The sequence below is a fragment of the Biomphalaria glabrata genome, chromosome 1 (assembly GCF_947242115.1).
Source record: "Biomphalaria glabrata chromosome 1, xgBioGlab47.1, whole genome shotgun sequence".
NCBI lineage: Eukaryota > Metazoa > Mollusca > Gastropoda > Planorbidae > Biomphalaria > Biomphalaria glabrata.
Window position 1 is genome coordinate 25,503,747 of NC_074711.1, and position 16,310 is coordinate 25,520,056.

The window sequence follows — 16,310 nt, forward strand, 5'->3', positions numbered from 1 at the left end:
TTTGATTAAAAAGTATTGGGCCGGAAGTCGCTTTTTTCCCTATATATCTTTGTATTTTTCAGTTCTCTTTTTAAATTAAACTGACATTATTATGCTATAATTTTAAGTTTACTTGATAGAGAAAAAAATTCTGCACAAAATACGGGTAGTTGTGATATAACCCGATAGAGGCTATAAAAAGAAAAGACATGAAACTAGCGCGTGAAACTACACATTTACAGACTTTATTTGATGAGTATTTTACCCACGATCTGTGTTGTTTTTTTAGGACTAGCTTATTTCATGTACCCGGCATTTTCCGATACATAATTTCATACACAAAATAATTGTTGAAAAAAAATTGTATTGATTTTAAACTTTAAATGATTACCTAAAAAGGTGTTACTCTAATCAATTTTGAATATTATTTTGTTATGAATGTCACTGTTTATTTTGTGTCTGTTCTAGTTTCTTAAATTTTTCTTGAGTAAAGGGGTCGTTTTTCTCATAATGGGTATACCTGATTTCTCCAAGCAGCCTTTGTAAAATATTGGTCATAAATAATGCTATGTTTATAAAAGAAAAATCGCATGGTTGCATTATGGTGAATGTACGTGTTAGTTCAATATATTTTATATTACTAGGTAACTATAAATAACTGTATCAATAGACGTAAGTTTCATTTTTTTCTGTTAGACAAAGTCTTATGGCAAATTTTTGTTTTTATCCTTATTCTAAAAAGGAATAATAATAGAATTATACATTAAAAATTATCACTAAGTTTTTCTTTTAATAGTTTTGAAAGTCTAACTGAGTTTGTGTTTTTGCAGATGTACACAAGCTACACTATAAGTCAGTCCATCTCTTCTAATTGTTTAGAAATGAGTGTAAAAATGTAGGCTTCGATATTTTTAGTCTGAATTTAAGAAGTTAAACACTTCAAACAACTAATATATTGCCTCTTCCATAAAACTTAGTACTTAAAAAATAAATTTATCCAATGCTCGAAATCCTGCTTGTATATTTAGGCCCTATTTAAATCGATCCGGTATCAATGTATTAAGTAGCAATAACCCCGCAAAAAAAAAAAAAAAAAATTAAATGAAAGAAGATTTGAGATATACATATATTTTTGTGACGGTACGCACCGGTACGGGATACCGGCACATTTTTTCAATGTCGGGAAAAATGATTACTTTTCTTGTAATTCAACGTTAATTGTTAATTTATTATTAGTTGAAAGTTAGGCAATCTATCACTGAGTACCGGAGCCTCTTTTTTATTTTTACAAAAAAAAAAAAAAAAAAAGCACTTTATATACTTTCAGCCGACATGCCGTATTATTATAAACACCTGTATGTGAACTTCTCAATCATCTAGAGTCTTAGACAGTCATTATTTTAGAATAGATTTAAGTAGAGTCTAGACCTAGATTTAGTAGGCCTATTATTATAAAAAATAAATAAATAATCAGTCATTTAATATAGACATTTATGTGACCTATAGATTTTAGGTCTGAAAGGGGAACCTTATTATTAGTATTATATTTATTGTATTTCTGAAACATAGTTAAACATATGATCTGAGTTCATGTCGAGTTAGCTCTATGTATATATCAGACCTGCCTACCGTTACGCAAAATGCGTATTCGTTACGCAAAATCTCCCAAAAATGACCGTCAGTACGCGAATACGCATTTAACCCGTCGCGTTACGCATTTCGTATCCTTTTTTTTTCCCTCTCTTGACTACCTTACGAGCGGTCACGGAGGTCACGCTAAGCCGTCCTGTTGGGGGGGGGGGGGGACAGAAAAGGTGGGGGAACACATTGTGTCCAGATCTATACGTTGATTGGTTCTTATCAGCAATTAGATTTAGTCTAGAAATGAAGAACGCGAGAGTGAGGGAGTGGCGGGTTGGTACCAGGTTGGTACCGTCAGTTAGCTGATACACCAACGTGACTTTTTTTTTTTGTAAGTTCATTAGTAGAAATTAATTAGATCTATGTTGAATCCCTGATTCCCGTATTCATTTGTATAGAAAAAAATATCGAAGTGCTATCTATTCAAAACACATTGAGTGACATTGTAGATATCTAATCTAGATCTGGATTCTAGATCTAGAATCTAGATAACTTGTTATACAGGAATAGATCTAACTAGAATCTAGTCTAGCTAGTCATTACGCTAGTTTACGCTAAATGATAAAAAATAAATGTCATGGTTCTATTACATTTCATTACTCTACACTCTGGATCCAATTTAGTTGTAGCATGATTTAGATTGACTAGATCTAGATCGATAACATCTACTACCATCTAGTCTAGATCTAGACTAGATTCTTAGTCTTAGTATAGAATAGATCAAGGATGAAGGTAGGCCTACGAAAGTTTGGAGTAGACCTACGTTTGTAGCGGATCCACGGCATCGGAATCGGTAACACTCTTGAGCCCAGATCTAGAGTAGATTATATTATATTATATTGATCTAGATTTAGATTGTAGATCTAATCATGGAACTATACTAATGAAACACCAGCTTCGAGTTTTTTACAAAGATAAAGATAGTCGAAGTGCCGTCGCGCATCTTTTTCGCGCACCATACCATTTTGAAAAATCGATGAGGATGCCAAAGAAGAAATTTACTCCGAGAGCCTCTTGGATTGACCTTCATTGAGAGTAAAACTTCCCCACACTATATTTTATTAGATCTGTAAAAACTTTATCCATTTTCTGACTATCTGATAAAATAGATACAATTTCCCTGAATAAGAGATCGTCACAAAAGTTGTTTTTTTTCGATCACCCTATAAAATGCCACTTATTTTCCAAAAAATAGAATCTAAATTCCGAAAATACAATCTTTCAGTGTTTCTGTGTTTGGTTTATTTACACTAAATCTGGATGAAGACCTGTCTACCGTTCCGCCAAATGCGTATTTGTTACGATATACTAAATTGCACGAAATAAAAATAGGAGGCCTAATACCAGTTTTGACACTCCAAGCTACGCATTTCTAATCGTTTTTTTTTATTATCGAAAGGACTAGGCTATAGGCATACACGTCTCGTGGGAAACAAAGAAAAAGTTAATCTTGATAATATTGTAGCCTAAATAAAATGACAAAAAAAAAAACAACAACAACAAAACAACTATAGCCTAATCTAAAATGAATTAGATCTAGAGCTAGATTTTCTTGGACGAATGATATAAAATAAGTATAAATAATAAGTCATATGAATATGATAGATCTAAAACAAATACTGATAGTCATTCATTAATTAATTATTAGAATTACTTGACTACCAACTGGGTATTTTTATTGCCAAAATACAATGTATTTTATGTGCATTTATTAAAAACAACAACCAAAAATTAAGCGTTTGACGCAACTAGATCTAATATTAGTAATATATAGATTCTAGTTCTAGCTCCAGAAAGCTACTTCTCTAATTCAGTTTTCTAGTTTAATTCTAGTTAGATCTAGATGTCTAGACCACTAGATCTAAATCTAGCCAGGGTTTTTGTCATGGAATAGATTTATAAAACTTCAGCCACCTACTGATCACGATATGACAGAATTGACAGAATCACAGATAGTAGATAGGAGTTAGATCTAGTACTAGTAGATCACTACATTTGACTAGATGATTACTAGATCACAGTAAAATTCAATGTGTACTTCCGACTTTAGCTCAACAAACAAGTCTACTCCAAAGTATAGATCTACTAGTAAAGTCACAAAGTGTAAAGGATCATTATATATTCACATAAAAAAAATTATAGGCCTAAAATGAATCAAATAATCAGTCACTAATTTGACTAATCAGTAATCTAAATTGTTTTTTTTTTTTTAAATGGCAAGTGTTATTGATGACTTCTGACTTGTAAACCAGTTGCAGAGATTCTAGTTTTTATTTTGATGACATGTTACGATATATCAATGATATTTAGATAAACCTATAATAGTGGAACAGACAGAAGAACCATTTAATATAAGGCAAAGAAGTAAGATGTTTATAATCCATCAAACTCACAGAGGACTTGTGTCATTTGTGACGGCATTTCATGCATTTACAGAAGCTACAAACTATTCTACAAAAATGATAGGCTTGTCTTTGATTCCGTAGACTTATGAGGAATGCTATGTTTCCAGTGGCTACTCAGCCCCAGCTGTGACCTACATATTATGCCACACTGAGCACAGGCATAACCATTGTCCACCTGTGGTAGAATCAGTTGTTTTTTTTCTTTTTGCCGTCTACCCTCGGCAATTAATTTTCATTGGTGTATACCACACCTTTGTAAGTGACCTCCAGCTGTCTCGCTCTGAAGCTGTATGCAACCAGGTGCTCTCTTATTCTATGTCAGTTAAAGCAAGTTGGCGCCTAAGCTTGTCTTTAAAGCATTTCTGTGTTTATGTGCATATGACATGTTAGGCAAATAGGTTTTACCTATCGGAAGGCCATTTCGGAATATATAGGTGTTTAAAATGAAACTCCAAACATCTGGACTTCCAGTAACCAAGAAAATAAGCTTAGGATTCAAAGAGACGACACTGGCATTTCAGCTAAGACAATCAGTAAAATTAATAGCAACTTTAATTGCAGTCCACCAAACAAGATAAAAAGAAACAAGTGTGGCTTCAATAGCATTGATGATATTTAGTTTACTTTTATCTCATTTACTAGTATTACTATTTCATTGACTAAGGTTTTTTATTGTCAAATATGCATAAGTACATGTACTAGTTCCTGCAATTTGATGAAAAATAATAATTAAATTGTGTGTATTCTATATACAAATGTTTATAAGAGATCACAGCTTAGCTTAATTTACTTAATTTCAAAACTATGATTTTGTGTTCTGACTCTACTCTAAATAATTTATATTTTATTTTAAGAATGCAAAGTTGGAAATTCTGTTCTGATGAAAAAAAAAATATTAAAATAAAGTAGATGTTTATGGTTTCTTTGTATTTATTTTTAAATTATTTATTCATTAAAAATTAATTGTTCATTAACATTTACTTGAAGTAAAGATCAAAAACACAAATTCAATTCATGCAGATCACAGCCCATCACTTAAATGTATTTACTGTCAATTCTACACACTATTCATTTCAAAATGTTGCTTTAAATTGTTATATGTCACAATCAAAGTACTGGTACCTCACATTGATGTAGGCCTAAAGCACCTGAAATAATGACAAATTTTCATTCAATAACTTGTACTGTCATTTATGATCAGACGTGTTAAAACTAATGACCTGTATCATCATCATTGGCCTCCTTCAGTCGTAGAAATAGAAAGACTAAGGTTTCATCTCAGAGCACACTTCCTCATGTGGCTGTGGAGCCCTATTTCGGAGAGACACTCCCATCCACAGATAGCACAGGTTAAGGTGGTTTTTGCTTCGGTGGTAGAGGAGCTGGCCGTTTTTCGGATTGTACGTTTTTCTTCCTGAGCTGAGACCTATGTACTTTCACTGTCCATAGCTTTCTTGGTCACTGTCTCTCCATCTGTTGCGGTCTAAAGCTATGTCTTCCCAATTGTCAGTATTGATGTTCACTGATTTGAGGTCACGTTTTATTACATCTATGTAATGGAAGTGGGGGGAGACCAGTTTTTCTTTTGTCAGTAGTGTGTTAAAACTAATGACCTGTGTATATAATTTATTAAGCAGGAGCATCAACAAATCTTGAACAATAATTGTCTACAGAAAAACTTTATTATTATCCAAACAATATACATTTACAATGTATTTAAGCAAGTTAATTTATATTTATACAAATCTATATGGCCTAAAGATTATAGCGTATTTTGATGTGTGAATACCAAGTTACATTATTACATGAAAATAGTGTACTCATTTTTAAAATATTCTGGGTAATAAAAATAAAAAACTAATGATACAATAAAATTGAAGCATTAGTCAAAAAAAGAAAAATTTCACTAAAGATCTATGTGAACTCTGCTTGAAAATTAATTAATTTTGAAATTAATTTTAAAAAAAATTATGGTTCTTTAGTCAATGGAATGATAGCAGCAATTATTTAACAATTTCATGATTATCCATTCATTTCAATATACTTATAACTGAAAAATAATTCATAAGGTTTAGATACAACCATTTGAAATAATGATTATAATTTTTTTCTTAATTTGCTTACTTCAAATCTAATATAAACAAGATTTCCTCTGTCAAGAAACTTATGAGGGAACAACATGCATGTTCTTCTCAGTAAGTTTTGCAAAGGGAATTAAGAATATTTAATTGATGTTGCTTTTTTTTTTGCCAACATTTTAAACCTTTGCACCAGGTTTTAGTTTTAAGGAGAATGCACCATATTTTATATGTTTACTTTTGTTAGATTCTTATTTTAATTTTAAAAAAGTAAAATTTCCCTTACCACTCATCCACTGCACTCCCTCTTGTTTTAATGGGGCTCAGATTAATAGTTTTCAAGTACAATATCAAACAGATTTAAAGAAATACTAAATCCAAACCTGTTGGCTGAATGACAGGATATACATAAATATGTATACAGCTTACAGTATAATATATATATCTTAAATTAAAATTGGTCCAAGACTTTTATTTTGCAACATGATGGGATTTTCCTTTCTGGTGGTGCTATGCAGGAGTCCAAGAATCTCATCTTTTCTCATAACAGAAAGTTATCTAGTTATAAAAATAAATAAAAGGATTTTTAAAAAAATTAAAAAATATGTGTGACATATGTGTTGACCATGCTAAAAGTATATATGTTATTAATTATAGTTATATAATTTTGCCATTCTAAAAATAGTCTGTACCTAAAAGGAGCTACTGCGTTAATGTGTAGACATGGCCCTGACCTTAATAGTTATGAATTATTACTATAGGTGAAGGCAGATGTTCAGTTAATTTGATGCACATTGAACTAATCTAAAAGCAACTATAACATATATTATGATTTACATTTTCATGGAAAACTAGTTTTTCAAAAATACAAGTACTTCAGCTTATGAGAAAAGTACATGGGAAAAATTGCAGTACCTTACCTTTAAGAGGTGCAACCAATCATTGACTTTTCAGGAATGCATGCCTTTTTCTTGCATTTCCAAACATAACTGTAATTATACAATTAGGCATATTGGTTAATTTCTTTTGAAAACATTACAATAAAAAAATAATATTATTAAATTGAAAACGTTGTATCAAACATACAAATTATCAGACAATTTTGCCTAATTTCATCTAACAGTTTATTGTAAAGGAATGGCCTGCACAACAGCCAAGGTATATTAGGCATTCATGAAAGATGAATGTGCTTAAGAGTGTTATAAATAAAAAATAAAAAAACTTAGAGAAAAATGTTAAATTCCATCCCAGATATTTGGATGTTGCTTGACCATGAAAATCACACAATTCATAAAACATCTATTAGATAACTAAAATAAAAAATGTATAATAGTACTTACATTAAATATTGAATGGATGCCCAGAGAGTAGAAATAGTATAAGTATGATCCTTGAGCCATTCTGGTACATCATCAGAACTGGTTGCCATGGTTCTACTTGTTAATAACTGAAACATTACAAACATTTTTATTTATTTATAATTTATCACAGACTAGAATAGAAATGTTGCCAGGAAAAATACCAATAATTAGAATACACCTGATGCTACTTTTGAAGCCTTATTACTGGTTAAAATGCACCAAAACTTCATTAATTAAATCTGATAAGAAACATATATGTATCACACAAGTCCAAGTTTATCAGAGTGTCAGCAAATAATTAACTAGATATGTGAGTTTTATATTAAAGTACTGAATTTCAGGGGATAGATCCAACTTGACACCACATCATTTATTATTTCATGAACTCATGGGTATGGCATGGAATGGAAACTAATATATATGGGGTGTAGGCAAGGCATGGATTATAAATTGTCTTATATAGATTAGATTGGGTAAAACTTCCAATCGAAGGTAACTTTTACTGATAGATCTGGATCAATTATAAATTTATGGGACCTAGGCCTGCATAAATTTTATCTTTTATTTATATATTTTATGTACATATATAACTAGTCTAGAATCTATAATTATATCTTAATAATAATTTTTGTAGATAGATGTCATATAATATCTAACATATTAAGTATAGATCAGTAGATTTAGAATTTTAGCTAGTGGAATATTTTTATATCCTAATCTGAACTGGATCTATATATCTAGAATTTAGATCAGTAGATTTAGTATTTTAGGTAGTAAAAACTTTTATACTCTAAATCTAAACTGGATCTAGATCTAATTATTCTAGAAGCTCAGATCTAAAAGACTAGTTGTCAAGATTTGACTACACTATGGCTAATGCACTAGCTTAGTAGGCCTACTAGATAGATCAAGAGACAGAGTACTAATAGACTCGTCTTGCCTCGTTGGGCCTCTCAAATCAGCTATAGACTTTAGAGACAATTTAGGAAGGTGAATATCGATCCAATTCAAAGATCTACAATCTACATGTTAGAGTCTAGCTAGAGATGCTAGTCTAGAAGGCTTATCAATAAAAAATAAAATCAATCATTTCTAAAGTTTGTAAAATTATATGTAGATCTAATCTATCTATTTATAATATAATAAAAATCTATGTCTACTTTTTAAATATTTAAAATGATATGGCTGGTGATATTAATTATTTTAATTGAGACATTGACATACTGTCACATACAAAGTAACAAAATAATTAGATCTTATACTAACTCATAGACTCATACCATATTGTATTAAACCTTCGAGTTTACGTTCCACTACCTTGACTTGACTATATTGACTAAATAAAGGGCACTATGATTATAGATGTAGATTATTATCTATGATGATGATGTTTATCAACTGGTAGATCTATAAGTAGTATATTACATCGTCACTTTAAGTATAATCAGTATAACCACTGCATTCGTTTCATTCACTGTCTGTATCAATAATCGTGTGAATGACTGAATGTGATGTGAAAGTGAAGTCTAGATTTAGAATAATTTAGATAGAATTGATAGATTATAGATCTACTATTAAAAAGTATTAACTATACTAACTATAGTGTCTATACTATACTATAACTATAGTATAGCCAGTATGACTCGTATGAGTATACTCATATACTGTAAAAGTGTAGGCCTATAATAGTAAGTATAGCTATAGACAGACTAGATCATAGATGATCGATAAAGATTCGATAGATCTAGAATCTTCAATCTAGATTCTAGACTCTGGACTAGAGTCACTAGATTTGACTAGGACTAGATCTATAAATATTCATATTGACAATTATTGATCTCATGTATGGTCTAGATCTAGATAAAATAGAGTGGATCTCATGACTGTCTATATTAGATCTATTGATTTTTTTTTTTAAACGTTAAATAAATCTAGACCTTAGTCTTTAACTTTAGTCTAGGCCTAGGTGTTGTAGATCTATATTATTCTAGATATTATACAAGAGATCTAGATCAATATAAGTCCGGTTTTTTAAAAATTCGCATTCGAAATTTTAAATACCCAGATTTAAGTATTTATATACCCATATTGGTAGGTCCGAGTTAATAATTTATTAGATCTATTAAAGCATGTCTATATAAAAGATTATTATTTTAAAAATATATTATTATATAAAAGATATAGTTATGAATATTTACTTTAAAAAATTAAAGAAAATGAATTTTTCACTTTTGCCAATTAACACTCTGGCTAGCAAAAAGGATGACTCCTCAATACTGTGAAAAAACGATAACTGCATGAGTTGGTTTGGAATTGTATTTTGTAAGACTAATTTTCAAAACATATCCTTCATGAGAGAGAACGAAAAAAGGTTGTCAAAAAAAAAAAAAAAGCTGGCTGGACTACGCAAATAATGGACCAGCCTCTCTCTCTTGATATCTTGTTAAGAACATTGGTGACTGGGAAAAGTGGATGGTTTGGTTGCGCGGGACAGATGATAAAAATGACATGTACATTAAAAAAAATCCAGATTTTGTGTAAAATACCCAAATAAGGAAGTACTGGAAACACCTATTTTAATGAAGTGGCCTTAAAAAAAAATCTTTTGTGACGATCCATTATTCAGGGAAATTGTATCTATTTTATCAGAAAGTCAGAAAATGGATAAAGTTTTTACAGATCTAATAAAATATAGTGTGGGGAAGTTTTACTCTCAATGAAGGTCAATCCAAGTGGCTCTCGGAGTAAATTTCTTCTTTGGCATCCTCATCGATTTTTCAAATTGGTATGGTGCGTGAAAAAAGATGCGCGACGGCACTCTGATCATAAAATCTCGAAGCTGGTGTTCCATTAGTATAGTTCCATGATCTAATCATGACATCTAGATCTAATATTATATATATATATATATATATATATATATATATATATATATATATATATATATATATATATATATATATATGACAAAATAGTGGATCGCTTAAGTGTTACGCATTCTGGTGCCAAAATACGCATTTTGACCATCAGCGTTACGCATTTGGACTTTTTTTGGTAGGCAGGTCTGATATATATAAGGCGCATGGGCGTAGCCGGGGGGGGGGGTTGACCCCCAGGGGGATCGGAATTTAGTGACTGATTTTTTACTTTGATTTTGTTTATTTTAGGTGAGATTTTAATACTGAACCATCACGTGCCCCAGCACAACCAAAGGGGTTTTGAGTTTAAAACCCCCTACCAGGGGGGTTCGAAGTGAAAAAACCCTACCAGGGGGGTTCGAGTTTAAAACCCCCTACCAGGGGTTTTGAGTTTAAAACCCCCTACCAGGGGTTTTGAGTTTTAAACCCCCTCTTCTATAAAACAAAACAAAAAAAAATGCAAAAGAAAATCCCCTAATTCCAAGAACACAGTTAAGGAAGATTTTGATTTTAAAACCCCCTCTAAAATTTACGATAAACCCCCTCTTCAACATAAAAAAAAGCTAATTATGCACTCAAAATGTTATGAGCGTACATCCCACTTCAGCGGGGTTTGAATAAAAACAAAGCAAATTATACACTCAAAATATTATGAGTGTAGTCAAAGGGGTTTTGAGTTTAAACTCCCCTCCAGTGGAGTTTGAAGCTAAAAAGTACCTCTTCAATATAAATAAAAGCAAATTACTCACTGTAAAATCTATTAGTGTAGCCAAAGGGGTTTTGAGTTTAAACCCCCATTCAGAGGGGTTTGATGCTAAAAATACCTCTTTAATATAAAAAAAAAATAAAAAAAAATTACACACTAAAATTATTTGAGCGTAGCCAATCCAATCGGGTGTTTTGAGTTTGAACCCCTCTTCTACAGATGGCTTTTTTTAAAGTTTAAAACCCCTCCAGATGGTTTTGAGTTTAAGATCCCCCTACAGAGCATTTTGAGATGGAAAACCCCCAACAGATGATTTTGACGATAAAACTACTCTTGTCGATATAAAATCTAAAGCAAACTACAGTCACTTAATTCCAAGAGCGTATTCAAGAGAGGTTACACATTTTTACCAGTGGCAGGGCTCCATTAATAAACTGCAGTGAATAGTCATCTGCCGAAATTGAAAAACATTAAATGTGGCTCAACAAAGATGGCTAAGACAGATTTTAGGAGTCAGTTATAGAGATCGGGTCTAAATCAAGGAAATCCTATGCCGAACTGGGAGTCGACCCCTTAGTAAGATTGTGAGAGAGCGATGCATGAGGTTTGCGAGACATGTTCTCCGACAAAATGAATTACGCATAAGAAGAGTTGCAATGATATCCTAGTACAACTTGACGCCACTCATTCATGAAGGTCCTCATGGCAGGTGGGAAGAGGCTTCAGACATTACCAGTGACATTTTTATGGAAACAGATTGACGGCAAATGCGCCGAACGGCGCGGGAGGGTCTAAGTCAGTAAGAATAGCACATTAGGTTTTTGAAAAAAAACTTTTTAATAGCAGGAAAATGCAGTGTAGATACCTCAGAATATGCATTTTGTTGGCTTTCAATATCAGAAATAGTGCTTGACGGCGGGGCTTCGCCCCGCGCTGGGGGAGCTCCTATCACTCCCCCAGACCCCTTTGCTAGTACCGGTAATGCCGAGGAATCTACAATTTTTCCACTAACTCATGGAAGAACCTAATCTAGGGCACAATAAACGTCTTCCGAAAGAATGAAGGGTCAGAATGTAATAAAGATTATGTACACACACATTAAAAAAATGTCCCCAACCCCCCCCCCCCCCCCCGAAAAAAAAATCCTGGCTACGCCCATGATAGGGCCCATATATTGGCCTCCTTCAGTCGTAGAACGACTATGGTTCATCTCCAACACTTTTTCACGTAGCTGTGGAGCCCTATTTCGGAGAGACACTCCCATCCACATATATTGCAGTTGCAGGTCAAGGTGGCTTTCGCTTTGATGGTAGAGGAGCTGGCCGTTTTCCGTGTGGCACGCTTTTCTTCAAGAGCTGAGGCCCATGTTTTCTCGCTGTCCACAGCTTTCTTGGTCACCGTCTCTCTCCAACTAGTGCGGTCTAAGGCTATGTCTTCCCAATGGTCAGTATCAATGTTCGCTAATTTTTAATCTCGTTTTATCACATCCACGTAAAGGAGGTAGGGGGGGGGGGGGCGACCAGTTTTTCTTGAGCCAGACGCAAGTGGCCTGTCTAGGGCCTATATGTGATACAAAATTGGTGTTCTTAGCATTTACTTACTTTCCTCATCGCTAACACTATCGCTTTTAATTCTGCACTTTCAATTATTTAGTGCTGTCTTAAAAAACTCAGACGTTACTTTAAAAAAATGTTTATTTTTCATACGCGAGTCCCTAGGTCAATCTAGTCATGCATGGTAATCAATGACTTAAACTCTGCCAAGTCATTGGTTTTCCTGGCTGATTCGGGAACCAATGCCATGTTTAATAGCACTATGGAAGACAGGGTCTTTGAAGAAATTTGTCCTAGCATTTGGAACAAGAAATGTGCTTTATCTTTGTGTCTTTCTAGTTATTTTTATTAGATTTCGCCTTTGTATATGAAAATTGTATCATGAAGGTTCTCTAAATTTAATGATTCTACTAAAGGTGGTGGTACTCTATAAGAATCTTAGATCTATGTTAATTAATCATCTGTCCAAGTAGATATCGACATATCGCTTATTCCAATATTCCATTAAATAACTTTATAAAATTGATAATATAAAGATCTATCTCCGTTCTTCCTTTATACACTTCATGGTATCAGTTAAATTACTGATAATAGATATTTATAGCACCTGCGTTCTGTCATCTACCTGGTCTTAAGTGTTGGTTAAAGTAGTTAGGTAACTAATGAAGCAGGAGGCTAAGAACGGTAATCTCTTTCTTATTGGTACCGTGCTAACCGTGGTACCGGGACTTTAACGACGCGCAAAACTATTGGGAAGATAGAAACAAGAGTTATCTAGCTTGCCCTGATTCTCTCCTCAAATATTATATTCTTTATTCTTTACTGAGTCTTTTCATTATATGTATTTATATTAAATAGCACGAATTATATATATTCAGCGGTGGCTGAGTCGTAAAGGGCTTGGAGGTCCCGGGTTCGAATTCTGGTGAATACTGGGATTTTTAATTTCGGAATATTGAGGGCGCCTCTGAGTTCACCCAGCCCTGATGAGTACCTGACGATAGTTGGGGAAAGGTAAAGCGGGTTGGTAGTTATGCTGGCGACATGACACCCTCGTTAACCGTGAGCCACAGAAACAGATGATCTTTACATCCTCTGCCCTATAGATCGCAAGGTCGAGAGAAAGAGAGAAAGAGAGAGAGAAGGAGAGAGAGAGAAAGAGAGAGAGAGAGAGAAAGAGAGAGAGAGAAAGAGAGAGAGAAAGAGAGAAAGAGAGAGAGAGAGAAAGAGAGAGAGAGAGAGAGAAAGAGAGAAAGAGAGAGAGAGAAAGAGAGAGAGAGGAGCCATTTATGGGGATATCTTCAAGGACTTAAAGGGATATTATTACTCTCTCACCTCTCTCTCTCTCTCTCTCTCTCTCTCTCTCTGGCACACACTAACTCTTTCTCTGTCTCTCTCTCTGTCTCATCTGTTTTGAGGGTCGACTAGGCTGACTTGTGTCCAGCCTAACGACCAATTGTTAAACATTCACCAACTAACGTTCGGTACCCATAACAGTTTGGTCTCATAGGCTTCCTCACAAATCCGAAGTGTAAAATATCAGCCAGGTCTAGTAGCCAGAAACTAAGAGCTTTGCAATCCAAATATGTTCACACATGATTCAAGTTCTAATTATCTCCTCATTCAAATATTATTATTCCATGAACAGGTGTGTACAAATTATGAGATAAGATAACGGAACACCTATTTTTGTTGGAACATAACTCTCAATGGGAAGTTAATTGGTTATAGAGTATTCATTTACATTCCAAACTCCAGCCGATTTAAAAACATATTGCGTTTTAGTCCTAGATGAACTTTAAATTAGAAGAGAAATTACACCAACATACATGAAAAACGTGAAAAATACTTTAATAAAAAAAAAAAAAACTTTTACGAAGTGTAATTTATCAATTGCTTTGGATCTGTCATGTAATTAAATTTGTAGGCTAATAGATCTAGACCAAGAACAATAAAATGTGTGATTAGAAATATTTTTAGCGGCCCCTCGAAAGGGGAAAAGATGCTATTAGTTATGTGTGGCCTGTCTGTCCGTCAGTCCCGTTTAGATCTCATAAACTAGAACAGAAAATGAAAATCGGACATAATGATATTTTAGATCATTCAAAGTTCTGATGCAACGACTACTTTTTTATTTTCCAAAAGTAACCCATCTAATTTTTTAAATTATATATGCAAGCAGATTTCTCAAAAAATTACACCACTTTTCAATGAAAAATTTCAGCGTAGGTAACTTTTTTTTTTTTTTTTAAAGGTCTTGGTATTCTTCATTAATAACTCAATCTTCATTCATAGATTCGCGCACTGGTAAAAAAAAAATTGACATATCCTCATATTAGGGGCCTACACTTGACAGTCTAAATAAGACTAAATAGAACCTAGATCTAGATATATTTATAATAAATGTATCAATAATTTGAACACAATTAATTATTAAGGCAATAACTTATCTTCTGACAGCTTAGGGGTGCAGATTTATTTATTATATAAACAGTAGTATCACATTAAGAAATGAATCGGATACGAACAGCATAGTACACCATTAGTAATGGCATTACCCGCTAACAAAAGGCCAACTATTCATGATCATAACATTGGCCTAGGTCTAGTAATTTTAAGATTAAACGTGTAAATTCATACGAGTTCTAGTCTAGATATAGTAGATTCTATATCAAGATTCTAAATCTATGTCTAGATCTAGAATTAGATCTAATTCTAGACTAGACTTAGATCTATTTCTAGATCTAGACTTAGATCTAGTTCTAGACCTAGACTTAGATCTTGAATCTAGATTTAGATCTAAAACTAGGTCTAGATTTAGCTAGATCTATCTAGTTCGTGTGACAAATGACAATTAAGATATTACTTTTTATTTTCTTATCTTATCTTATATAATACAGACGTTACTTCAAAATAGAAACCTTGCTATAAGTTACAAGAGAGAGAGAGAGAGAGAGGGGGGGGGGATTTAAAAATGTTTGGAAATTAATTCTGGAGAAAACAATCCAACATATTTTTTTCTCCACACAAATGATGCAAATATATTTGATGACCCAGAACCTGTTATCAATCTTAAAGATTGTCTTATATGCTTTGTTCATTCAAGTGATGGCACCCAATGCAAACTCTAGATCGACAATTCTTTTCTTTTGTTTCACGCAATACCTTTATTTTTCTGCCTGAACTAAAACGACTATAAATTAACTTGTTTTTGTGGATAAAGGAGACAGACACACACAAAGAAATAGACACAACTACAAACACAGACACACACACACACACATGAACTTCTTAGCTGGTAAACTAGTCATGTTGTTCACAGTTCATTACACTCGCTGCTCGACCCACATCTCAATTTCTTCCCCATTACAAACGTATAAATAGAAGCTAGGTATTTAAAAAAAATAGTTTTTTAAATGGCTGTGGGTCTGTGCTTACAGCATACAAGGCACTTCGAAAATAACATTATCTTATTATTTGCGCGTCCTTTTTTCATTAAGCCCCTAAGCGTAACCACCACCTCCCCATCTCTACGTTCATCTTTTGTACGTCTTATTTGCTAGGGACTTAGTGTCTCAGGGGCTGGATAAGAAGCATGTGTGTACTTTCCATAGATAATAGACTAAGAAGTGGTGGCGTCGTTTACAAGGTGTGACTAAATCCCAAAGG

The 16,310-nt window shown here is 33.2% G+C and overlaps 1 long non-coding RNA gene across 2 annotated transcripts; it reads right to left on the bottom strand.

Annotated features, from left to right (window-relative positions):
- Positions 1-5,695: 5,695 nt before the first annotated feature.
- LOC129926384 (uncharacterized) lies at positions 5,696-9,063 on the bottom strand. 2 transcript variants are annotated; one of them, XR_008778017.1, is made up of 4 exons: positions 8,745-9,063; positions 7,444-7,550; positions 7,019-7,092; positions 5,696-6,661 (listed from the first exon to the last, which is right to left on the bottom strand). It is a non-coding gene; the product is annotated as an uncharacterized LOC129926384 (long non-coding RNA). The 2 variants fall into 2 exon arrangements; XR_008778016.1 differs by having other exon boundaries at positions 7,024-7,092; positions 8,745-9,060.
- Between the last annotated feature and the right edge of the window lie 7,247 nt (positions 9,064-16,310).